We start from the raw sequence: 26,014 nt of genomic DNA, 5'->3' as shown, positions 1-26,014 counted from the left end.
TTAACAACCATTACTTTGAAATGCTTAAAACAATTGGGTTTGTGGCCTATGGTCTACCTCTTTGGTTGTTCTTGTACCTTTGATGATATTCATCACACTTGGAGCATCAAGAACTTATCTCAAGTTATGACTGTGACAAAAACAAACGCAAAAGTATATAAAAAAATTTATATAACACTGTAATCGCATAAATATAAACACTTTAACCTGAATTTGAGTGCAGAAGAATGATGCACGCTTAGTTTTAAATCATGCTCCTTATAATAAGTAGCACAAAAACATGTAAAAAGGTCCAATAGTTAATATCACAAAAAAGAACTTGATTAAGTTTAGCCTAAGGATATGAGTAATTCATTCAATCATCAAAACGTAAAGAATATATGCAAATGGACTTAAAACAGAAATCGAAAATAGAAAGATAAGAGAGTTTATATCAAATATGAAATCAGATTTATATACAGAAATCGAAGCCAGATTATTGTCAAAAACACCTTATCCAAGAAAGAATATCTGGTAGATGCAGTTCCATTGAAGAAGAATTAAACCTGTTTGATGGAGTGAAGAATTGGATGATTTAAGGTTTATTGCACATAGGAGATCGAGGAATTGTCCAATCAACGATGAAGGATGTTGATTAACTCGCTTCAATAAACCGGCGATTGTGAGAGAGGGGATTGGGGGAATTGTATTTGTTGATGAAGGTGATTTTTTACTCCGGGTGGTGGAGTAATAAGAATATGGGTTAGACCTGCACTTTTATTATTAAAAAAGAAGGGATTGTGAGATGCAAGCAATGTTGCAAAATAAAGCTTTGTGGTTCATTTGCTTAAAATCCACTTATTTATTAGATAAGTAGATAGATAAGATGTAAATAAAAATTGTAACAATTCGGATTTTCCAGTTAAGATTTTATCCGTAATCCGACCTGTTTTATGTTTGAGAAAAGTTATTAGTAAAATTATCGCGTTTATCGAGTAATTATTTTTCTATTTATAATTGTTTTTTATTTTATTTATTATATATAAATTTACTTTGAAAAATTTATGCTTTTAATCTTAAACTAAACTTTAACCTCATTTTGAACCCATCTTCATAGTTCAAGGACTATTTTGCAATACATGCATTATTATTATATTATTATATCCTTTAACCCTAAACCCGTTAACCCATGAACCGTGACCTCTTTGATGTCTTGCACTCTAATCTTCGTCCTAAACAAGGAGTTGATCCTTCCAAATCGTTTATTAGACCTAAGCAACTCCACCGATGCGTTGAATTAAGAAACCAGAGCGTATATTATACATATTGCTTATTATGATAAACCGGCCTTACTTTTTAACGAATATACATCATATCAAACTTGTTAATCCAATTTAAATTACAGGCATCATCCTTAAAGCCTCGCCAACAATAACCCCATATTTAATTACATTAATTTTGTGTCTGATCTCGTGCTCTTGATCTGCGGTTGCCGTTAACTGTTGTAATCAATTAAGCTTCGTCTGTTCATCATTTAAGGTAATCTGATATAGTAGTATGTTTGTTTTGATTCACCAAACATTAAGGTAATCATCGGATTGATCGATTTGATTATCTAGGGTTCATATAATAATTTGGGTTTATAGTTGTGTGTTTAAATTTAATCGTTTCTAGTTATAACTTGAGCTTTGGCCGGTTGCATTGTGTCTAAAACGTTAGGACGCTGGGGTGCGGGTTCGAACCCCCCGCCCCAAGCCCGTATATTTGTGTCCTTTTGGGTTTTAATCCATTTAAACATTATATTAATATATTTAATCAATTTAATTATATTACAAATATTATATATATGTTAAACAATCGGTATTTTATAAAAACCGACATATTAACTCGTAGTTTTCGAAATCTTGGTTAGAACTATATATATATATATATATATATATATATCGGTATGTATATATGTAGACATAAAAGTTATTAAAAAGTTTTTTATTTGAAATACATAATTTAAAGTATATAATATACCTTATTATTCTACATAATTATTTGGCCAAGTAATTTATAACCTAAATGTGTGTATATATATATATATATATATATTGTTTCGGATAAAAATCCGCTAAGGATCAAGTATCCAAATCTGTTAAATGAGGTAAGATGCTAATTCAATAATAACAAGTGTATAATCGTGATATCGGTGAACACAAAGGTTTGATTACGAGGGAAAAAGCCCTTAACCGAGATAGTCTTACTTCGGTCAAAACTTATCAAGGTAATCTTTGGTAAAATAACTCCGGTCAAGGATTAATAAGATAATCTTTGGTCGGATTACTTTAGTCAATAATCAACAAGGTAACCTTTGGTCGAGGAGTATATGATTATCGTGGTCTCCGACACAAAAAACCCCCGGACGGTGAAAACTATCACCGTCGAGTTTATTAATTAACAGAAAGTGATTACAAGTGTTTGGGGAGTATACGATCGAGATTACAAAGAAAGCTAGTGTGTAGAGAGAGTAATTGCTTCTGCTCTAGTGTGTGTGTCAATACATGTGTTTTCCTACTCGATCATACTCAAATATATAAGGAAAAAGCAATTAACAAACTTAACAACTTCGTCCTATAAATCCGCTAGTCTTCCATTCTTCACCAACGTGCTCTTTGACCACGTGCTGATAGTCACTCACTAGCGAACAAAGCGGTAGACCAGGTCTAGATACCGTTGTTATTATTTAAACGTCAATCTTCTAGAGAGTTCGTCCATAATCAGCTATGTTGAGTTAGGATCCTAGATCCATGTTCCAGCTATAGGATGTCCCATGAGGATAATTGATGCAAGTTCGTCTTGAAGTTGATATACCTGTCTAACACATCAACATACTAAACGCAATCATTAGTAAACAAACAATACCGAGGATAATCAATCCTTTATATCCTGATGTATATTTCAAGGGTAAACTATTCATAAGACAGTCAAGGATAAAAGATCCTCAGTATAAAAATCGTGACCTAACAATTGCCCCCAAAATGGCGGGTGACAGTGAAGCACAGCTGTCATTTTGAAATTCAAAATCCTGCAAAATAGTAGATGATTAGACGTGTGCCGGGCGATTGATATTCACAAACCATAATTACAAGCCGCCTATATATCACACATTTAAGCGTCTCTCAGGTATCCTTCATCTTTTATATTCATCTTTATCCGATATGTCTACTGTTTCCACATCTTCTTCCTCCTCTTTTTTCCTTGATGATGAACTTTACTCACAAAATATCCTTCAATCACCTTCTTCCGAAGTCTGTAAATTCACAGACTCGGAAATTGATGAAATTCGATCATGTTTTCCAATCAATACGGTTTTCCGACCTTTCGATTCCATAGCTCGTAGTGACAACATCTCGAAAACCTGGGTTTGCTTTCCAGCCCAACCGTTTCTCATAGGTTATAAGTATCCATTCACCAATTTTACTCAAAGGTTCTTCAACTTGGCGGGAATTTTTTATATTCAGGCCATGCCAATGTTGTGGAGAGTACTTCATACCATAGAAAGGATTACCGTGGAGGAAGGAATCGAGTTTGGCTTAGCGGAATTAGCATACCTGTACAACCTTGTTACCCATGGTTCCAAACGTTTCGTCTTTAAATCGAATCCTAATCAAGAGAACCCCATTTTTAAAGTCACCCTTAAGAGTACCCTCTAGAAAAATCAATTTTTCTCCGTAAGACGAGACTCTATTCCGTGTGGAACCAATCTTCCCAAAAAGTGGATACCAAAGGGTAGGATCCAGGATCCTTAGATAACATAAATAGGATACTTTGTTCTTTCGCTAACCACTTCTATTATTTGTGTAGTTGAAAATTTCGATTTGCTGACCGATCTTCCAGGAGTTGAAGACAGAGTAAGGAGGTTTTTGTCATTGGATCCTGCAATCAGAACTTTCCAGACAAAGTCTGTTGAAGCCTTTCAAAGATCAAAGCCAGAATCAACCATGTCAAGTAAGAACAATAATTTTCAATAAAAAGCGTTAAAAGTTGAAAACTTATCTGCTATCTGCTATTCATAGGTGCCCCAAAACCAGGAAAGTCTGCTTCCAAGTTCTCTCTCAAGGATATCGACTGCATGCTTAACAAGAAAAAGACTTCGAACTCGACTCCAACTTCCGAGCTTCGTCCAATCACAACCCGAACAAAGTCTGGGTCCAAGAGAAAGAAAAGCTCAGACATATAGAACCCCTTTGATGCCGAAAAGCAGATCCTGGACATGCTTTCTTCTGTAAGGATCCTTTATCTTTACCAATTTCCATTATCTCAAACTTTTTTCCTTGGCTTATTCTGCTTTCATTTATAGGCCATTGATTCTGCCCGACATCATTATGAGAAGACCGTTGCAGAACACGATAAGACCCTCGTTATGCTGAGATCAACAGCTGCTGCTAATGAGAAGGCCCTCGCTAAGATGACCAAAGAGAAAAGAGAAATAGAAGCGCATGCTGCTGCCCTGGCCGTTCAGATGCAGGACGAAATCAACCGGGTAGCCGAGGAGGCAAAGGTATGGGCAGCTAAGTCGATCTTAGAGGCTAGAATCAAATTAGTTACTGAAGCCAATGATCCATCCTTTGATAAATCTTCATGGGAAATCAAAGAATGGAAGCAGGCCTTGATTGACTTAGGTGGAGGCGAGGAGGAAACCGAGGTTGTGATGGTTGATGTGGGCGAAGCAGGAACCAGCGGGGTGAAGGGTCTGGAAGATATTGAAGGTAGAAATGAGGCAAAGATGGGCAATGAAGGATACAAAGGATAAGGCTCGAGCCTGTTTTATTTTGATTTTATGATGTTTTTATGAACAAGTATTATAGTCTGTATTAAACAATAGTATTTAGGATAAAGGATCTATGATCCTTAAGACAATTTGAGGGGTGACAAAGGTGGAGGGATCTTCTGTTTGTGGGGATGAAGCCTTTGTTGCCCATGTTTTTAATTTCCTGCACTTTATGAACTATTAGTAGCTTTTACTTAACCCGGATGGATGGTCCATCTTTTCGTATGGTGAAGTCCGGGTTAGGTAATTTTGGATAAGTCCTCGGGGCTTATCTTAATTAATATATAAATCTTTTGACTATTTACATGTTATTTATCTTCAAAAATTTGTTAGATATAACTTTTAGTATCATTAATAGTTTGAAAATATTATTAAATAAAAGGTTTTTAGGTTAAAAGATCCTTAAAAATTGTTTAGAATATAATATCCTTAAGGAAGAAAATATTTAGAAAAGAACATCCTCAAATCATAAATTTTAGGATAAAGTATCTTTAAGATTGACAAATTTTTAGCATTCAAATAACTTTAAGAAAATAGTCTTTCCAATCGGAATATCCAAATTTATTGCAATGAATAACAAGTTTAAGTTTAACGACAAAGATCATACTAGAAGGTCTAGATAGACCTAAGTTACCAGAAGTATTGAACTCTTAATGTTCCTTACAAGAGTAGTTTTAGGATCCGGGATCCTTAGTTTCTCGATCTTCAGTAATAACTTAGAAAATTCGTTACAAATAATTCATATTATTAATTGGGATCAAATCCATTAAGCTGGGGACAAACCCATAAAATAAATTGGGGACAAGCCCAACAAATATTCTGGGGACAAGCCCAATAAATATTCTGGGGACAAGCCCAATAAACTGGTGTTAAACTGGCGACATGGCCCTAGAGAAGAGGTGAAAACCCATTAAATCTTAGGGTTAATTTGGCGACAAGGCCCTTGAGAAGAGGTGAAAACCCCTTAAACCTTTAGGGTTAAACTGGCGCCAAGGCCCTTAAGAAGAGGTGAAAACCCCTTAACCCTTAGGAAATGGTACGTCTACCATATATCGTAGGATCCTCCATATAGCCAGAAACAACGAAATTGTCAGCCACTAAACCTGTACTGGTCCCGCTGCCCCAGACTATACATCGGATATCGAGCGCAACTGGCGATCGTGAGAAAGGTGAAAACCTTTAAACCTTAGGGGATATGACCATCGGGGGTCATACCCAATCGTGGGCAAAGCCAAGGGAAATAGTAAAGTACCTTATATGTGAAGGAGAGGTGGCCAACCTCTTAGACTTTGAACCTCTTATTAAAATCTGCATTGTTACTTAAAAACTTGGAAAAGGCAAATGTTAAGAATATATTATCCTTAGAATAACAAGAATAAAAAATAGATAAGTAATCAGATAGATATTACCGGTTTTAGGATCCTTTATCTTTTAAGGATAACATATCCTCTCAGGATACCGAATCCTGATTAGAAAAAATACTTCTTTAGGTGGATAGCATTCCATGCTCTTGGTAGTATATTGCCTTCCATTGTGAGCAAATGATATGCCCCCTTTCCTGCTTCCGACTCAATCTGATAAGGTCCTTCCCATTTGGGCGCTAGCTTCCCATCAGCCGGATTTGTTGTGTTCTGGAAGGCTTTCCTTAACACCAAATCTCCTTCTTGGAATCTTCTGATTCTGATATTTTTGTTGTATGCCCCAGCTACCCTTTGTTGATAAGCTGCCATTCTGATTTTTGCTAGATCTCTGAGTTCTTCTATAGTATCCAAGTCTTCAAGAAGGATATCCTTATTGGCTTGAAGATCACGGATGCTCGTTCTCGTAGTAGGAACCACCATTTCTGTGGGAATTACTGCTTCGGATCCGAACACTAGTGAAAAGGGGGTTTGACCTGTTGCATTCTTTGGAGTTGTTCTGTCTGCCCAAAGAACATAAGGAAGTTCTTCAGCCCATTTTCCCTTCTTGGATCCTAGCTTCTTCTTCAGATTGTTGATGATGATCTTGTTGCTAGACTCTTCTTGACCATTGGCTTGAGGATGAACCGGAGTGGAAGTAATCATTTTGATGCCCCAACTATCACAAAAGTTAGTGGTTCTATTCCCGATAAACTGGGAACCATTGTCACAAATAATTTCAGCAGGAATACCAAATCTCGTTATAATATTTCGTTTAATAAAAGATATTACTTCCCTTTCACGGACTTGTACAAATGCTTCTGCCTCAATCCATTTGGAGAAGTAGTCAGTCATGGCAAGCATAAAGACTTTTCCACCGGGTGCTTTTGGTAACTTGCCTACAATATCCATACCCCATTTCATGAAAGGCCATGAGGAGGATATAGGACATAAAGGCTCCGCTGGCTGATGAAGGATGTTTGCATGTCTTTGACAAGCATCACATTTCCTTGAATACTCCACTGCATCCTTCTTCATTGTTGGCTAGAAGTATCCGGTTCTAAGTATTCTAGAAAATAATGCTCTTCCACCTGTGTGATTGCCGCAATCTCCTTCATGAAAATCCTTAAGTACTTCTTTGATCTCAGGATCCTCAATGCATCTTAAGTATGAACCTGCAAGAGATTTTCTATATAGCATATCATCTAATAAAATGTACTGTGATACCTTGAGTTTGAAGGATCTGGGATTCTCTGTTGTTGGAATTTCTCCTGTTTGGATGTACTTTATGATATGAAGGATCCAGGATCCTTGATTGTCCGAGGATAATGGATCCCAAAGTACAATCTGTTTATCACTTGTTATTTCTCCAACTTCTTGCTCTCCTATCGCTGGCAAGAGAATGTGGATTATTGGGATTTTCAAATCCTTAGGAATCTTCAGAGATGAGGCTAAGTTTGCCAAGGCGTCTGCCCTAGCGTTTTCTTCCCTCGGTACCTGTGTAATATTAAATATTTCGAAGGACTTCGATAACTCCTTCACAACATCTAAATATTTCATTAGTTTCTCACCTTTAACAGCATACGAGCCATTAAAGTGGTTAGTAATCCTTCAACGACTTGAATGCTTCCTCATGCTTTTCTGTCCATTCAAACTTCTTATTCTTTTTAAGAATATCGTAGAAGTCTTTGCATTTCTCGGAGGATCTTGAGATGAATCGGTTGAGAGCAGCTATTCTTCCTGTAAGCCTTTGGACATCCTTTGTGTTTGCAGGAGATTTCAAATTGAGGATGGCTTCAATCTGCTCGGGTGATGTGTGTCTAACGATGATCTCACAACTAAGCTTTAAATTTATTAAACAAATTTCCTAAAGAAGCCACACAAAACCGGCAAGTGTACCGATCACTAATAGTATATCACTAAGGAAGTCCGAGTGTCGAACACAAGGACACGTGAACACGTATATAATACTTAACCCTAAATAAGACTAATCTAAGAATAATATATTTTAAATTGATTTTTATCTAATTAAATACTTAACCTAACTTAATTTAATTAACTTAAAAGACTTAATTTAAGAAGACTAAACGAAACTGTGAAAATAAGTTTTATCAATAGGAAAAACGTCTACCTAGGTAAGAATCCTATTGAAGGTATATTAAGCTATTAGATTGTAGAATCTCACGACACCGGCTCCTAAGGAATGACACAACTAAGGTTCACTCAGGAAGCTAGATTACCTCTCGGTCTCACTAACAAGCCCTAACCTACACTTAGTTGATTTTAAGAACAAACCGGGTGACAAATTGTTAAACTGCTCTAATGTCGACTCTCCTCTCGGTCTCACCGACACACTACCCTAATGGAGACGAATCCTACGCAACCAAGGATAGAGGAACAATTCAGTTTAACTTAAACTAGGTCAACTAATCGCTCACAAACCCAAACCCGACAAGAACCGAACCCGCTCTCGCGCGATCCTAATCCTAACAAGTAAAAGCTATGAGACGAGTTTACTTCCTATCACCTCTCGATATCAAGGAAGGTGTCTAACCGCTGATTATATTTAATTAATACACTCACTTAAACCTTACGGTTAATCAACCCCGCAAACAAACCCTAAACACTAAGTAAAGAGTCCTAACAAGCAACAATCAATCAAAACTCATTCAATTAATTAAAGCCAGAGGTTTATAAGTGTAATTAACAAATTCACAGCCACTAAACACAACCTAATTCAATGTTAAACCAAACTTTACATTAACAATTTAAGCCATGATCATCAACAATCCAAACTACTTACTAAAACCTAACAATAATCATCTAACCTAGGTAGAACTAACTACTTTAGCCGCTCATTGATTTTGGACAGCAGCAAATATCTAATTAAACATCATATAACTCAGCATAAACATAAGTAAACTCATTCAAGAATCAAGAACAATCAAACACAAGTCAATCTCTAAGTTACTTGCAAAACAATTCACAATAAAAGATCAAAGTAACTAGTTATGAATCTTGAACAAAAGAACAAAGTTTATGAATGATTACTTAATATATATGGTTGAGATTATGATGAATAAGGTCTCTAGCTGCTGTACCAAGTCACCCTAAGCTTCCTTCTTCTTCCTTTTGCTCACAAAAATGCAAAAAACGAATTTTCCTTTGCTCACAAAAATGCAAAAAATGAATTTTCCTTTGCTCACAAAAATGCAAAAAACGAATTTTCCTTTGTGTATAAGGGCTGATCGGAATTTAGGGTGAAAGAGATAGGTTTTTTTAATTGTTTTAATAATGTTTGTTTGCTGCCCACTTGTGATACTTCTTGATGCGTGAGTTATAAACTCAGCCACAAAACCTAAAAACTCTTTTGTTTCCTTAAACCCAACATCCAAATAAACAAACACCCACTAGCCGACCAAAATCCTTCAAACAACCAACTTGTTCTTTCTTGTTCCGATCGGCAGATATGTGTAGAGTTAGGGTTTTTATTTTTTTAAGTTATATTATATATTAAGACATGTAAGGCTTTCTTTAGCGGGTTTGGGTCGGGTTTTGAGCTTTGGTCTTGTTAACTTGATCATAAAGGCCTCCAATATCTTCAAAAATCCGAACCTTTTCCCTTTTAAAACTCGTCACCTACATAAAATAATAAACTTTGTAAGATCATATAAAAACAAGCCATAATTATTATTTATTATACGATTAATCACTTAAAACATGATAAAAAGGATAGGAAAATAAGTGTGTTTTACAACACATCATCGGGGCTTGCTTCAATTCCTCTCTTAGTCACCCTATATCCCAGAAATTTTCCAGCCTTAACACCAAATTGGCATTTTGACGGATTTAATTTCATGTTATATTGGTCGAGGATATTGAATGCTTCCTCGAGGTCTCTAAGATGATCCTCAGCTTTCTTTGATTTCACCACCATATCATCTATGTAGACCTCCATAGTCTTACCCAACTGATCTTTGAACATCATGTTGACTAATCTTTGGTATGTTGCCCCTGCATTTCTTAGTCCAAACGGCATAGCAGTATAACAGTATATGCCGGTAGGAGTCATGAATGCTGTATCCTCTTGATCAGATGGTTCCATCTGAATTTGTTGAAATCCAGAGGAAGCATCCATAAAGGTAAGTATTTCATGTCTTGCCGTTGCATCCACCATGGAATCTATATGTGGTAGTGGGAAAGGATCCTTGGGGCATGCCTTGTTTAAATCAGTGAAATCGACACACACCCTCCACTTTCCATTCTTTTTTGAAACAACGACCACATTAGCTAGCCATCGAGGATATTGAACCTCTCTGATCATACCGGCCTTAAGAAGTTTTTCAACTTCTTCTTGTATGATCTTGTTCCTCTCAGGAGCGAATTTCCTTCGCTTCTGATGGACGGGTTTAACAGATAAATCAAGGCCGAGTTTATGAGTGATTACCTCTTTTGAAATACCTGTCATGTCCGAGTGCTTGAAGGCAAAGGTAGATTTTCTTCGCCATAAGAAGGATATTATATCATCTTCAATCTTACTTGGGATACTGGATCCTAGGAACAGCTTTATTTTAGGATCCTCGGGGTCCAATGACACTTCTTTAAGGTCTTTCTCCCGAGCTTCCATCACGTCCCTAGGGTGTTGCTGTAGTTGCTATGCTTTGGTCGGCTTGGCTGTTGGCTTCATTGATGATGAATAATAATTCTTGGCCTCCGCTTGGTCACTTACTATCTTTACAACTCCCCGAGGAGTAGGTAGCTTGATGCAATGGTGATAAGTTGAGGCTACAGCCTTCATTCCATGGAGCCACTGCCTACCTAAAATAACATTGCAACAGGAAAGGTTATCTATAACACAAAATTTTTGGTATGAATTTAACCCTTCGATATAAATTGGGAGGTTGATGTCCCCCAGTGTCTTCTTGGTTTCGCCACTGAAACCAACTAGCACCGAAGTTCTAGGAATGATTTCTGAATCCGGGATGTTCATCTTCTTAAGGACATCATGTTGGATAATGTTGACCGAGCTGCCGCCGTCTACTAGGATCCTGAGTACATAATGGTTAGAGATAAATAAAGTAATAATCAAACCGTCATGATGAGGATCCTGAATGTTTAGCTTATCTTCCTCATCGAAGAAGATTCTCTTGTCTGTTGTTAATGTGGTTGACACTATTGGATGATCTCCGTTATCCATCTTGATCTCCTCGGCAGAGAAGGAAGTTCCACATATATCTGAACCTCCCGAGATGAAATTAATTGCTCGCACACTTGGCTTGTCTTGTTGAGGATCTTGGATCCTTGAATTAAAAAAGATTATCTGATCAGTCACTCGAGTAGTGGGGATGAGTGGTCTTCTCTCATTATTCAAATCGAATTCTTCTACGGGACTCTCTGCTATGGCACAAGAATCTCTAAACAATTCGTAGTTTCTGGATACAAAGTTGATCACATGAGCATCCAGCGGTGGCGGTGTTGCTTTTTGTGGAAGATCCTCAGGATCCTGGATTTCTTCCTTCCCAAGATCTCTTTAAAGTGACCCTTGCTCAGGAGGTATCCAATTTCTTTTCTCAAGGCGATGCACTCGTCTGTCGCGTGGCCAAAATCTTCGTGAAAAGCGCACCACTTAGACTTGTCCTTGAAGCCGAAAACCTTTTCATTCTTTCGGGGCCACCTCGCTTTTTCTCCCAGATCCTTCATGGCACAGATCAAGCCATGAGTATCCACAGAGAAACAGTAATCGTAGATGCAAGGATATTCTTCATTGTCATCTCCTTCTTCAACTGCCCGTACGTTCTGATTGTTAACCTTGGCGCACGGCTTCTAATTGTTGTTCCTATTCCAGGATCCTTTATTCTTCTCAGGAGTTTCTTGCTTCGTTTGTCCCCAGAGACGATCCTTTTATCTTCTTCTAAGCGGATGTATCTCTCCATTGCTAGTTTTGTTGGAGTAGTAGATCGGATGAAAATTCTTATCTCTCCATTGTCCTAAGACTACTCCAACTTCGAAATCACTTGCATCACACATGAGTTCGAATGTTAGTGTCCAATCTGGAGCTACCACAATTGGAGCATCTACAATTTTGTCCTATAGAATTTTGAATGCATCCAAACAATTTTCAGAGAAGATGATAGGAGCATCCTTTTAAAAAGTTGAATCATTGGCCAAGCTATTTTTAAAACTTTTTGATGAAACAACGATAGAAGCCCGCATGGCCTAGGAAACTTTGAATGGATTTAATAGATATGTGCGATGGAAGTTTGGAAATGGTTTCTACTTTTTCTCTATCCACCTCTAGTATTACTCGAGTGACCTTGTGCCCGAGAACAATACCTTATTTAACCATAAAGTGACATTTTTCCATTCAGCACAATGTTGGCTTCCTCGCATCTTGCTAACATCCTTTTTAAATTATCAAGACAAAGATTGAAGGAATTTCCAAAGACGGAGAAGTCGTCCATGAATACTTCCATTGAATCCTCAATCATGTCGTGAAAGAGAGCTACCATACAGCGTTGAAAAGTAGCTGGAGCATTGCACCGCCCAAAGAGCATTCATCGGTATGTGAATGTGCCATAGGGGCATGTGAATGTTGTTTTCTCCTGATCTTCAAGGGAAATTGGAATTTGAAAGTAACCAGAGAATCCGTCCAGAAAGCATTTGTATATATATCTCCTGATAGACTTTTTAGCATCTAATCAATGAATGGTAGAGAAAAGTGATCTATCCAAGTGGCATCGTTGAGTTTGCAATAGTCGATGCAAACTCGCCATCCTGTAACTGTTCTCAGAGGAATCTGCTTATTTGTGTCATTGGTGATCACCGTCATTCCTTCTTACTTCGGGACTACTTGAACATGACTTACCCAAGGAGAATCAGAAATTGGGTAAATCATTCCTTCATAAAGCAGTTTGAGAACTTTCGTCTTTACCACGTCTTGCATGCTCAAATTTAGTCGTCTCTAGTGCTGCACTACAGGTTTGAATTATTCTTACATCATAATCTTGTGAGTGCAAAATGACAGGCTGACGCCATTAATGTCTATAATTTTCCAAGTGATGGTTTTCTTATCAGATATGAGAACTTTCAGTAGTCTTTATTTCTCATTGTTCAAGAGGTCGGAAGAAATGATGACATGTAAATGAAAATTTCCTTCAAGGAAAACGTAGTCGAGGTGTTTGGGTAATTCCAAGAGTATGAAGTAGGCAGATCTTCTATAGAAGGTTTGGCTTTAGGTTCTAGATCTCTATCTACATCTTCAAATGCTTCCTCTGGGTTGCTTTCTTCTTCCTCCTTTTGACAAAATTGATCCTCTGAATTGACAGTGTGTGCATTACCTCGTTCAATTGTGTGTTGCATGCTTTTTTTAATTGTTTTACGCATATGACAACTCACTATTGATACACACATATCCAAGAAGTATGCAGAATCATCTATGTACTGCGGATGTTTCATAGATTTTCATATGCCAAAGGTACTTCCTCATCCTCTACCCTGAGAGTGAGTTTGTCGGTGCAAACATCTATGAGTGCTCGAGCGATAGCTAAGAATGGTCTTGCTAGGATAATGGGTACAGAAGTGTCTTCATCCATGTCTAGAATTACGAAGTCGACTGGAAAGAAAAACTTACTGATTTTGACTGGCATGTTTTCAGCTTTGCATCTTGGTTATATCACGGATCTATGAATGAAAGGTTAATATGCAATTGCTTAAAGAATTCTAGGAATTTGCCATATTGTGCCTCCCATCTTTTCTTTCTTTAGTTGAACCAGATATGGATTATATGGTACATATGGTTTCAAAGGTTCATTGACAGGTTTAGGAGTAGTTGGCTTCGGTTTAGTGTTTGGTGTATCAAGAACCTTAGTCTCACCTTCCAATTGGATAGTTGTGACTTGTGAGTTGTTTGTAGCATTTTACCACTTCTTAGGGTTATGACTAGGGAGTGTTCCAAGCTATCTCTCAGATAGTAGTAGGGCTAGCTGACCTAGTTGGTTTTTGATGCTCCTTAGCTCCAATTCCTTCTTCATGAATCGGTTTTTGAGCAATTTGTTTTAGGCGTTAGTACTTTCTATGAGTTGCGTCAGCAGAGTCTCCACTGTAGACCACCATTCGGTGTTTGGCTGGTACTTGCACCTTGGTTCTGGTATGGAGGTTTAGGTTGAGAGGGTTGGTTTTGATTGAAAAGTCATTTATCAAAGCTAGATGGTGCTTGATTGGTGGCTCCATTCCTCCAGCTGAAGATTGGATGGTGATGCGTGGGTAAAATAATGTGTTTTCAATGTCTAATATCGTGTGTTTTAGCTATTTGTATACATTGAACACGATTACTTTGAAATCTTTTATGATTGTAGGTTTTGGTGCTTAGGGGAGCTAAACAAAGCTTAATGGAAGCCATTGGGATGATACTCGGGAGTAAATTTAAGATAAGAGAGGCCGATAGTCAAGATATGGAGGACAAATGAAGAAGACCAGATATGCCGTAAGTTGCGCTGTCATGGCCACGATTTGTGGTCATGTCTAGTAAGAGAGGCCGCAAGTACCAGCGTTGATCATGCATTTTTGGATGAAGAGGCCACAACTTGCGGTCCCATGACTAGGACCTGTGGCCTATTTTGTTAGAAGATGTGAAATTCAGGTTTTTGCCTCCATATATAAACCTAATCATAGGGTTTCCAATAGCCAGAGAGGAACCCTAGAACAGTTTTTGTGACATTCGTCAATTTCGGGTCTTGTTTGTATTCGTTTTGTATTTGTTTTACTCTGTAAACCAACCCGTTTTGTAAACCGAAACCTTGGATATAATCAAAATGATGGATTATATGTTACAATATTGTTTTACACTTGTTGGGTCTTGAAAACATTCATTTCGGTCGTTAAACCGCGTAAAAATCACTTAAAACGAACTTCGGGGGCCAAAACTGCCATATTTGAAAAGTTGGAAAGGCTGGTAACTCACCCCATCACGATACGCGATGGGGGACACCCTAGGGCGTCGCGTATCGCGACCCTAGGTCTGCAGCTGCACGTTTTTTTTGGCTTGTTTTATGTAAACATGTGACCAAAACACCCCATTTTCATGCAAAACACATTATGCTTGACCCTTTCAACTTACCCTATATACACACCACCCTTTTCACCCATTAATCTCTGGTACAACACCAAAAACTCTCTCAAATTCAAAGATCTAAAGGTTGTTTTATTAGTTTTCTTGAAGGTTTGACTTCCAAACGTCAAACTGAATTATTTCTTTCATTCAAACTGAATATATATAATACACACCCCTTGTTACCTTTTGGTAGTTACTTCTCCGACTCCGGTTGGTTAAGTTTCGGACACCGTAAGGCAAGGCTTCATAGAGGACTTCGTGTTCTTGATATATATGAACTCACATAACTTGTTTGCACATATTATTTATGCTTAATTTCTGCTAATTTTAGTTTGTTAGTCACATTTACAAGTCTTGGGTATGTGGAGACCATCTATGAACTCATTGTGAGATGGAAACCGAAGCAAACCGAAATTTTGTTAAAAAGACTTGTTGTTGACTTTTTAGTTGTAGAACTTAAATATTTTCATTTGTATATTATTATAAAATATCTATGATATGGGTATGTGGAATCCATCTATGAACTTGTTGTGAGATGGAAACCGAACCGATCCGATTTTTACACGCTTAAGACACACAAGTGTGTTTTTAGCTATCAAGACTTGTATATTTCTTTAAAAATATTTTACAAACTGATTTTAATTCTTTTCTTAAGTACTTGGAAATATTGGATCCAACTTGATCTCATAACAAAGTTTGGACCGGCAAAACCGAACACTCGCTTAATGTAAGTTGTTAGTTCTAAAAATAATAGATCTACATACTTGGTTGAGTATTAATGGATTTTTGTGAGTTATCTCATAACAATTAATATTTAGGAAAGTTGACTTTGGGTTTGACCATTTGTCAAGACCCGAACCAACAACCCGAACACTCGTTAAAGACCCGTTTTAGTATCTTTATCCCAAAGGAACTTGTATGTTTACATTTTTCCTACCTTATTACTTAACATAGGTTCAGTAAATATTAAGGTTAGATACTTTAACCCGGTTTCGAGCAAACTTACATTTTTAAAGGGTTATTATTATAAATTCTTAAATAGTTATATTTTAAACCTTGAACTTTATTTGTTTACTTTTTGCAACAATTATTTTATTTAAAGATCTTCAAGACAATCTTTCTAAATCCGAGACTTTCTTTTATTTAGGTTTCATACGATAAACTCGTTGTTCTGACAAATCTTCAAAATTACGAATCCTTCAAGTTTATTACTTGAACATGAGTACTTTCATACCTCGTTTTATATCTTTTATTTTTGGGGTGACATTTCATCTTATATAAACTAAATGTTTTATACTGGGGTCTTAAACCACAAACGTTATTGTATACTTTACTTAAATACTTGCTCGATTTGGTGTTCTATGATTATATGCCTATGTGTTTATCGCTTTTGGTTGGTTGATCTATAAATCCTAGACTACTTGGCATCCCCTTGTAGCAAGGTGTCGTTAACTTAATGCAATTAACGATAACTATAAAATCCTAGACTATTTGGCATCCCATTATAGCTAGGTGTCGTTAACGTAATTCTATTAGCAATTTTATCCAAATTATTGCTTTTATTTATTGTTTCGTATACGAGTTTTGCGGCTCTTTCTTACTATATATCTATATGCTTAAACTTATGATATGCTCACCAACCTTTGTGTTGAAAAACTTTATTTTATGAAATGTTACAGGTTTGCATCTAGGTTGATTATGGAGCTTATGGAGAAAACGTCACAAATACATTTAGGATATTAGTGAAATGAACAACATTTAATTTGATATGTTTTATGATATCTTGTTATGACTATGTTATGAATATTCGTTATGTGACATTTTCGATGTTGTGAAATGAAATGAGTTGTTAAATATTGTTGCTTTAATTAGTGTCATGTGCTTATGGGCAATCGTTACACCTCGGCATGTTCCGCCGCCTTTGGTCGGGGTGTGACAGATTGGTATTAGAGCCATGACAATAAGATAGGTGGTTAGACGTAACGACCCTATTGTTATGCTTAGGGTCCTATACGTGTGCTTATACGTGTTTACTCTATATTGATTGTTCATTTCGCATGTTATTTATAAACTTGTTTAAAATTCAGCAATATCCAAAATGTTCACATACACACACTTTCATTGTACCTCCAATGTATCCTTACCTTAAAACGCAAAAGTAGATTTTCATTGTGTTTTATGGATTACAAGATTAACTTGGACACCCTAAGCCCGACAAGAGGGGACACCCCAGTAAGGTCTCGATTCGTCTAATCATCATATGCTTCCATCCTTTCATCAGATTAACGAATTCTTCGTTATGCTGATGTCTCGCTAAAACATTGTGTTCACTTTAGGCTACGGTTTTGTGTAAACTCACTTTGATCAGATTCTTTGTGTTTTAATGATTAAGAACTAAACTGAGTTTTGTTATTTGATCTTGTTTGATTTATCAAATGATTGTCTAAATAATTTGTGTTTTTAGTTATCAAACCTTGCATTACTTTTCTGGTTGTGTTCATCAACATTTAGTACTAAATTCTTGTGTCAATGAATGAATAATTCATTAGTCATTGCCTAACACATGATATTCATAACATAAAACTGGTAATTGGGTAGGTCGCATCCATTTGTGTCAACAATTCGGATAGGGTTTCGTATGTCATCACAATCACACTACTAGGTTTAGCTATTACTACGCGGCCAATTTAAGTGAATCTGTGATTAGTCTTTTATCGCATTACCTAAAAATGAAGTGAATCACCTTTCTCATAATTGTTTACAAAAGTTAAAAGTAATAGTGTGTTCTCAAAACATTTTTTAAAACCTCTTGACATCGATTGTTCAGCTAGTTTAGTAATTAATAAAATATGTGTTTTACTTTCACTTTCTAGTGATTTCCTGTGGAGATGACCTTACGCACCCGTATTATTTATAGGTATTTAAGTTTTAAATATACTTTTTTAATAGAGCATGACATCTATATCCAAATGGCGCCGTTTCTGGGGATTAGACGCACAAAGTGCTAGTTTAGTCTACCTTAGTTAAGTTTTTCGTTTTCGTTTTCATTTTTTATTTTATTCATTCCTTGTTAATTTTACGTTAGATTTTGTGTTTCATGTGTGCAAATAATTCTGCAGGTTCATGCATACAAGGTACTACCGTGGTAAAGAGCAGCTTCAGTACAATCCAGAAATTGAAAAGACATCAAAGAGAAACCGAGCAGCTCAGAGAACGGGGTTGAACCGATAACCGGAAATCACAACATCGAAACAATAAGAAGAAGAGATCAATAACCAGAATAATACAGACCCTTTTCTCCACCAACCTTCAAACCAAGATTAACCACTAAATCAAGAACAACCAGTCCCTTAAAACGAACCACCACCCAACCAAAACCGGAATGTTAACCGTAACAGAAACCAAGTGAACAGTGGGGGTGGTAACCGAAACCGAAAGCAACAAAACTTTTATGTAAATCAATACATCCAATCTGAACCACCTAACTATCAAGGGTCATTTCAGTTTGTGGGGGATGAGAATGTGATTGATCTGGGTATTTAGAGAATCAGAGATTTGGCTGAGTTTTAGGATAGATGCTAAATATGAAGATAAAGAAGAATTCGAGGATGTTCATGGGGGATAGTACTATCAGAGGAATCAACAAGAGTACCAGAATAATCGAATACCTAAACACAATCGTCAGCAGATTTAGCAATCATGAAATTGACAAAGACAGAGCCGTAAGGATGATCAGGTACCTCAAGTCCCATTTTATGAGTATGATGATGAAGTCTCGAGGGCCTATATCCTACCACCTCTTAGAGGGGTTTAGGGTCACTTCATTCCTCAGGTTGAATCAAACCCCCTACCGATCATTTTACCAGTTAGAGCTGGGAGACATTCTCAATGAGATAAAGCAGTTTGGCCGGGGTACCCACGTTTCATGGGAAAGCCATATGCGAACCTTACCTAAACGTGAGTGATTCTAACTCGATATGTGCAACTATCTCGAGTCAAGGGTTTATTGCAGATGAAGTAAAGTTTCTAGTTTTTAGTTCAATCTAAAGGATGTGGCAAAACAGTGGTTTGTGTCGTTACCATCAGCTAGTATTTACACGCGGCGTGATTTGGCCCAACAGTTTTTAGACGAATATTATATGCAACGGAGAACTACAAAATCTATAAATTACATTAGGAACTTTCAGCAGCATACTTGTGAGACCTTCTATGAGTCATTTCAGAGATTCAAATTGTTATTAAGGACTTTCCCTCATCATGGAATTTTCCTACGAGATTTGATTAAGGCAGTCCATGACAACCTATCTAACGATGATGTCCAAGACCTCCAATCCACGACTAATGGATATTTTCTAACGATTGATGAATATGTGGATTCGATACATCTGGAAAGACAAGCAATGAATTCCAAGAGACGGGCTCAGTCAAAGAGAATGGTGAAAAGGGCAGTTGTGAAAAAAGTAGATAATAAGGCTTCGGATGACAGAATGGATATATTGGAGAAGAAAATATATCAATTAATGGTCGCAGGTACACAGAAGAAAGGTCAGTCAGGAATGAAATACCCGGTTTTCTGATGTGAGGATGAAAGAACGTGCTTTAAGTATTTTATATTGTGTGTTTTACTTGTTTATATGTATTGAATACAAGCACTTTGATTGGTTTTATGTTTATAGGTAATCGGAGCTTAAAGGAGCTAATTTGGAACATTTAGGATATATTGGAAATGAAAGTAATGATATATGATATGATACAGAATTAAAATACAAAGACGTGGCCGCAAACGACGAGTTAAACGAAGTTGGAATGAAGATTTTATGAATAAAACGGTGCTTTGGTAATGTAGCCACCGTAAGACAGAGAACCCAGGTCGTAGGCTACGGCCAGACCATAGGCTATGGTGGCCAAGCCATAGCTTATGGCCTGGTCTGATGGGAAATCAATTTTCTTTTTTTTTTTCCATATTTAAGCCCATAAAACCCTAAAGTCGATTATCCTTCATACCCTAACATACTTGGGCGATTTTGGAGCCGTCATACATCATCCTAACACCTACTAATCACCACAATCATTCATGGTCTCATCATCTCAACCAAGAATCAAGATCTTCAAAATGCATATGTTAGGCTAAAGCTTTTGTGACCATCTTCGGGCGTAGGTTTGTGTTTGTAGTTAGAGTTTATTGATTTAAACCTTCACTATGGATTTTTGTTTGGTTAATCATTCGGTTAGTTGAATCTTTATGCTTGTTTATTTGTGTTCAACAGTTTTTGTAATTGAATGTTTTGTGATTTTATCAGTTTAATGATTTCTGGCCAACAACTTTTGGGAATAAATTCGTACATTCATTGACCCGTTTATCTTTAGCCATTAATTAATTATACTTATCAAACCCTAAAAATGGTAATCAATTAGGTTATTATTCGTCCAAACCAATTTATACAGATTTAGTTCTGTCAATCAGTAAGGTCAATTATCGAGTCCTTTGATTATTGGTGTAATCAAATGAGTTTTCCAAATAAGTTAATCAGTTGGTCTAGTTGCTTCAAAACCTGAAACCCGGAGTTTGGTTACTTTTCTCAAACTATTTTACTACCAAATCAATTTAGAAACCACTAGACATCGTCTGTGCACCTTATTTAATTAATCAAGAAAACATGACCATGACTCGCACTTTCCACTAATTCCCTGTGGATTCGACACTTTAGTTTCCCTTGCTATGAAAGGTAATTTTATAAATGTTTTTGATTGCCCTTTTGATATCGATCAAAATGGCGCCGTTGCCGGGGAATCAATGTGCAAAGTGCTAGTTTAGTTTAGTTTAGTAAGTTAGTTTGTCACACCCCAACCTAAGGCGGAAATGTCGGGGCATGAGTTGATTGCTCACAGCTCTTAAGGTACTATTATTCAATATTTAAAATGGCAATATCTGTTAAATTCAATTAATAATTCAAGTACAAATCTTGAGATAAATGTACCAATATAAAATACAAATTTAAAATTTAGACAAGTCTTGATTGAATTCTTCTAGCATAAATCATCCCTAAGTTCTTCACCAATCTTGCAATCAACTCAATCTAAACCTACATATGCGTATAAAATAAAATAGTTCTGTCAACACAGGGTTGAGTGAGTAAAACACCAGTTATGTCAAGACAATATAATATGAATAAATGAGCAAACTGTCCTTAATGCGGTATAAAATTAAGCCATAAACAATTTAAACAAATAATAAAAATAAGTGCTAAACCGTTGCCATGCGAATTGGCCATTGGTTACCATGAGTGAGTTGTCGGTGAAACCATTGTCATGCGATTGGATGCCGGCCACTACGACAGTCGTATGATCATACTAAAAATATGTTGGACCACTCCGAATGTGTTCAAATAAGCATATTTACAAGTAGCAAGTTAGGCACATAATTGATAACACACAAGTTTAACAATTTCTTGAGTGAATACTAATAATAAGAAAATATTGTAAATACGCGTATGTCCCCAAAAGGTTTAAAATACGTAAAAAAGGGGAGTGAAATACTCACCTTATCAATAAATGAATGAATGGACGCGTTAAAAACGGTAAAATAAACGTCACGCTCAAGATGTAGCAAAGACAAATCCTAACAAGAGTAATAACGGGGAATACTACAATTTAATAAATGGACTAATAGAGAATCGAGATATGAAAGGGTATTGAAATAATAACTTAATCAAATTTATTATTTATTTAAAATAGTTATCTTTAATTAAAAATTGTGAGTAATTAATAATAATATATAAAAATTCATTTGTTTATTGTAGAAATAATTATGTTATCATGTTAATTAATAATACATATTTTAATTATGTATATTTAAATTAGAACCCTTTTAAACTTTAATATTATGATTTTTAACATATCATATTGTAAGGCCCCGTTACTGGTGCCTCACTTTGGACGTTAGATTTACTCATTAACATAGTTCTAAATATCTGAGTTAATTAAAACTTTATGCGGAATATAAAAACTTCAAACCAATACAATACATAACCATCAATTCTTGTCTTAACGAGCATTCAAATCGTTTAAATATAAAACATTGTCTTTTAAATAACATAACATTTCCTTGAGATGCCAGTATCTTCAATTCCATGCCATGTGTTTACCCTCAAGCGAGCTGCCTCATTCTACTCACATGCGTGCATACTAAAAGTCAGCTACGCTGAGTGACTTCTAGTTAATTATACAACATACAATCTGTTCACATACTTGCACACATGCCTGAAGGTGTGTACATCATTCATACTTTACTTTACATGCATATTTATCCATACTACTTAAAGAGCCTTCCGCCCTATAACCTCACAGATATTATAAGGGTCTGGTCCTCAACATCACAGATATTATTAGGTTCTGGTCCCTATCCTCATATATATTATCAGGGTCTGGTACCTATCCTCACATATATTAGTAGGGTCTGTTCCCTATCATCACATATATTATTAGGGTCTGGTCCCTATCCTCACAGATATTATTAGGGTCTGGTCCCTTTGTTTCATGCAATTGTACCATACCTGCCTTTACGTGCAATATCCGAAGATCGTTCATGTACTATCAACATAACATACATACATCATTCAAACATCATATACATCAATCATATCTTTAACTATCACCTGGCGGTACATGCAATATCCGAAGATCGTTCATGCACCGTCAAGAAATCATCATACATGAATCATACAAGGCATACACTTACCACTTAAGGTAAGTGTATTAACTATCACATCGAGTATGCACACAACCCCGAAAACATAACAAGTAAGTGGGGCTAGAAACTCACCTGAACTCGGTTACGATCACCGTTTATGGTTATTCCTTTCTTGAGCTGTGCACGACAAACTATACAACAATTACACGTATCAAGTTAACTATCAATACCCATATCGTGTTTCTAGTTTAACTATTACCCTTGATGAACGGGGGTCCGGGGGCAGCGCCCCTGGCAGCGGGGTTCTAGGGGCGGCAGCCCCTAGCGGGGTCCAAGGGGCAGAGCCCCTGGCTAGGGTTAAGCTGTTTTAACATATTTTCCAATAAAATTTCATGATAATATTTTATTGTTAACCTCTCAATCCTTTAAGGTATCTTTTATAAATTAATGAAGTTGAAAGGCTATTTTGTAATTATATCATTCTTTTTTTTCCTAAGTCCAGGGACTGTTCTGTCATTTTATCAAACATCTAGTTCGTCACTTGGTTCTTAACGAATTGGGTTCATGACGAATGACCCATTCGTCACTTTATAACTAATTGGACCTTATAACGAACTGGTCCTTTGACGAATTGATCTTCATAGCGAATGACCCCTCTGTAACGAATTGAACCTTCTAATTCGTTATCTCCTTTTAACGAATGGTCATAACGAATTGGGGTTAATTCGTTATCTTTTCCTTAACGAATTTGGATACGAACTAAGGCTAGTTCGTTAAGCTTTCGTTAACGAATCAACCTGACGAATTACCTCTAGTTCGTTAACTCTTCGTTAACGAATTAGGGTTAGGTCAGAATGTTAGAACATTCTCTGACATCCTAGGATACGTTTTTCCGGCGCCGTCACCACCGGATAACCGGGATCTCGCAGGAAAAGTGAGATCTCGCTTATTTTACCACCGTTTTCACCGTTTTTTCGTCCCGTTCGATCCAGATCTGAGCTAGGGTGACCCCTAAACTCATCTTTGGTTCGGTTTATAGCCGATTCCACCCTGATCTTAAGACTTTAACGGTTTAAGGTGTCGGCTCGTCGTTTCGTGACTAAATCTAACGAGGTTCGGTTCATACAATATCATATATCATTACCTTGGATCGGGATCGGTTTTCCTTCTTGGATCAGCTAGATAAAAGAGAGAAACTAGAGAGAGAGCTTAAGTGTGTGTTTTGGGTGGTGTATGGAATATGTGTAAAATGAATGAATTAATTAGTAATTAAGGTTTATATATTATGGATCATGGGATTAAGCCCATGGTCTTTCCTTCTTTCCTTCTTAATCCAAGTCCATAACCCATATCCATTTGACCCAACACTAGCCCGACTCATAATAACTCATGTTTCATTTTATTAACCCAAACTAGAAAACGGAATTTTACACATATTATATAAAATATATACACATTTATAAAAATATATGAAAATATATGGTTTTAACGAAGGTTCGGAAAAAAAACTAGTTAATATGTTAGTTTTAATAAAATATTGATTTATTTATATATTTATAATATTTATAATATAAAGTTACTTGATTAAATATATTACCATAATGATTAAATGGTTTAACACAAAAAAAAGAAACAAAAAACGGGCTGGGGGTGGCTCAAACCCGTGCCCCCAACCACACCAAGCCTTAACAGCCACAAACCAACCAACTAGGCTGGTGTGTCAATTGTTATAAAGCTGAAACGGGTAAATAATAACCAAACAGACGCATACATCAATTTAAGCCAAGAACCCTAACGATGGTGTGTCAGTTTTTACAAAGCTTAAACGGGTAAATAATAACCAAACAGATGCAGACATTAATTTAAACCAAGAACCCTAACGAAATCAATAAGTTAATATTATTGATGTTCGTTCAATTAAAGTTAGGGTTAATGATCCTAACATCAAAACGAACATAACCATGTCATTAATTACCGTATATGAGTATGAACAGAACCGACTGAACGAAGATCAAGAACAACAGGCAAGAGTGTGTTATAATGTAATTCATTATGGGGGCTTTGACATCGATGGGACAAGGATTGTGTAGGTAGGTTTAATTGTGATATAATGTTCTTTATATGGTGAATCCCTAACGAGTTATATGGATCATTCAAATATGAAATACATATCAAGTTGATCGATTTTACATAATTACGTGTGTCGGTGGGCCGCTTATGGCAAGAATAACCAAGTTGTTGATTCAATTTTGAAGATTATGCCATTGATTGTGGTCCAAGCTAGATGATTTGGTCTCAGGTACACGATACAAATATGGGTAGGTGGATGGCTTAACGGGTTGGGAATATGATATATTAACATATTTGCATAATGGTCCTTGGTCTTTGGGCATGGGTACAAAATAGGGTTAAACTATGACTTATGGATTAAAATGCATATATATATATATATATGAAAGTTTATTTATATATATCAAATAAATATAATAAACAAATATTAATAAAATAATAAATACTTTATAGACTCGATATTTTATGGATAAAATTTTTCTGAACATAAAAGCGGGTCGGGTATCGGTTAACAAATAATAAATTGAAAATCCGAGTTGTTACATAGTTGTTGTTTTTAATATTCATTCGTTTGATTTTACGTTAGGTATTCGTGTGTCTCATGTGTGCAGGTAACTCAAGATGACGTGGAGTTGAGTTTATGCCCCACATGAAGGTCATAAGGCCGTGCAGGATGATGACTCATGCCATCCACATTCATATTGTGAACCAGCTTCAGCGAATTATGAGTCAGATAATTATAACCAAAGGAACTTCAACCAAAAGGGTCACAACAAGATGTACCATAATTATTTATCACCTCCACCCGATTATCCATACTGTTATGAGTCATATGAGTATGATAGTTATGGGCCTGAGACACCAACTTTTGTAAGTTCCCGAGATGAAGAAGAAGAATATAATGATGAGTACCTCCAACCTATATACAAAGAAGTCCCTCATTATTATAATCA

The 26,014-nt window shown here is 36.4% G+C and overlaps 1 non-coding gene across 1 annotated transcript; it reads right to left on the bottom strand.

The window, feature by feature from the left end:
• Nucleotides 1-19,459: 19,459 nt before the first annotated feature.
• Nucleotides 19,460-19,565, bottom strand: LOC143620624 (small nucleolar RNA R71). Its single transcript, XR_013151366.1, has one exon. It is a non-coding gene; the product is annotated as a small nucleolar RNA R71 (small nucleolar RNA).
• Nucleotides 19,566-26,014: the final 6,449 nt, after the last annotated feature.

Source organism: Bidens hawaiensis, unplaced genomic scaffold (genome assembly GCF_021521415.1).
Source record: "Bidens hawaiensis isolate Kalapana, Puna unplaced genomic scaffold, B.hawaiensis_p1.1 tig00002617_1, whole genome shotgun sequence".
Lineage (NCBI taxonomy): Eukaryota > Viridiplantae > Streptophyta > Magnoliopsida > Asterales > Asteraceae > Bidens > Bidens hawaiensis.
The sequence above is the reverse complement of the archived record's forward strand: the minus strand, read 5'-3'. Positions and strand labels throughout refer to the sequence as shown.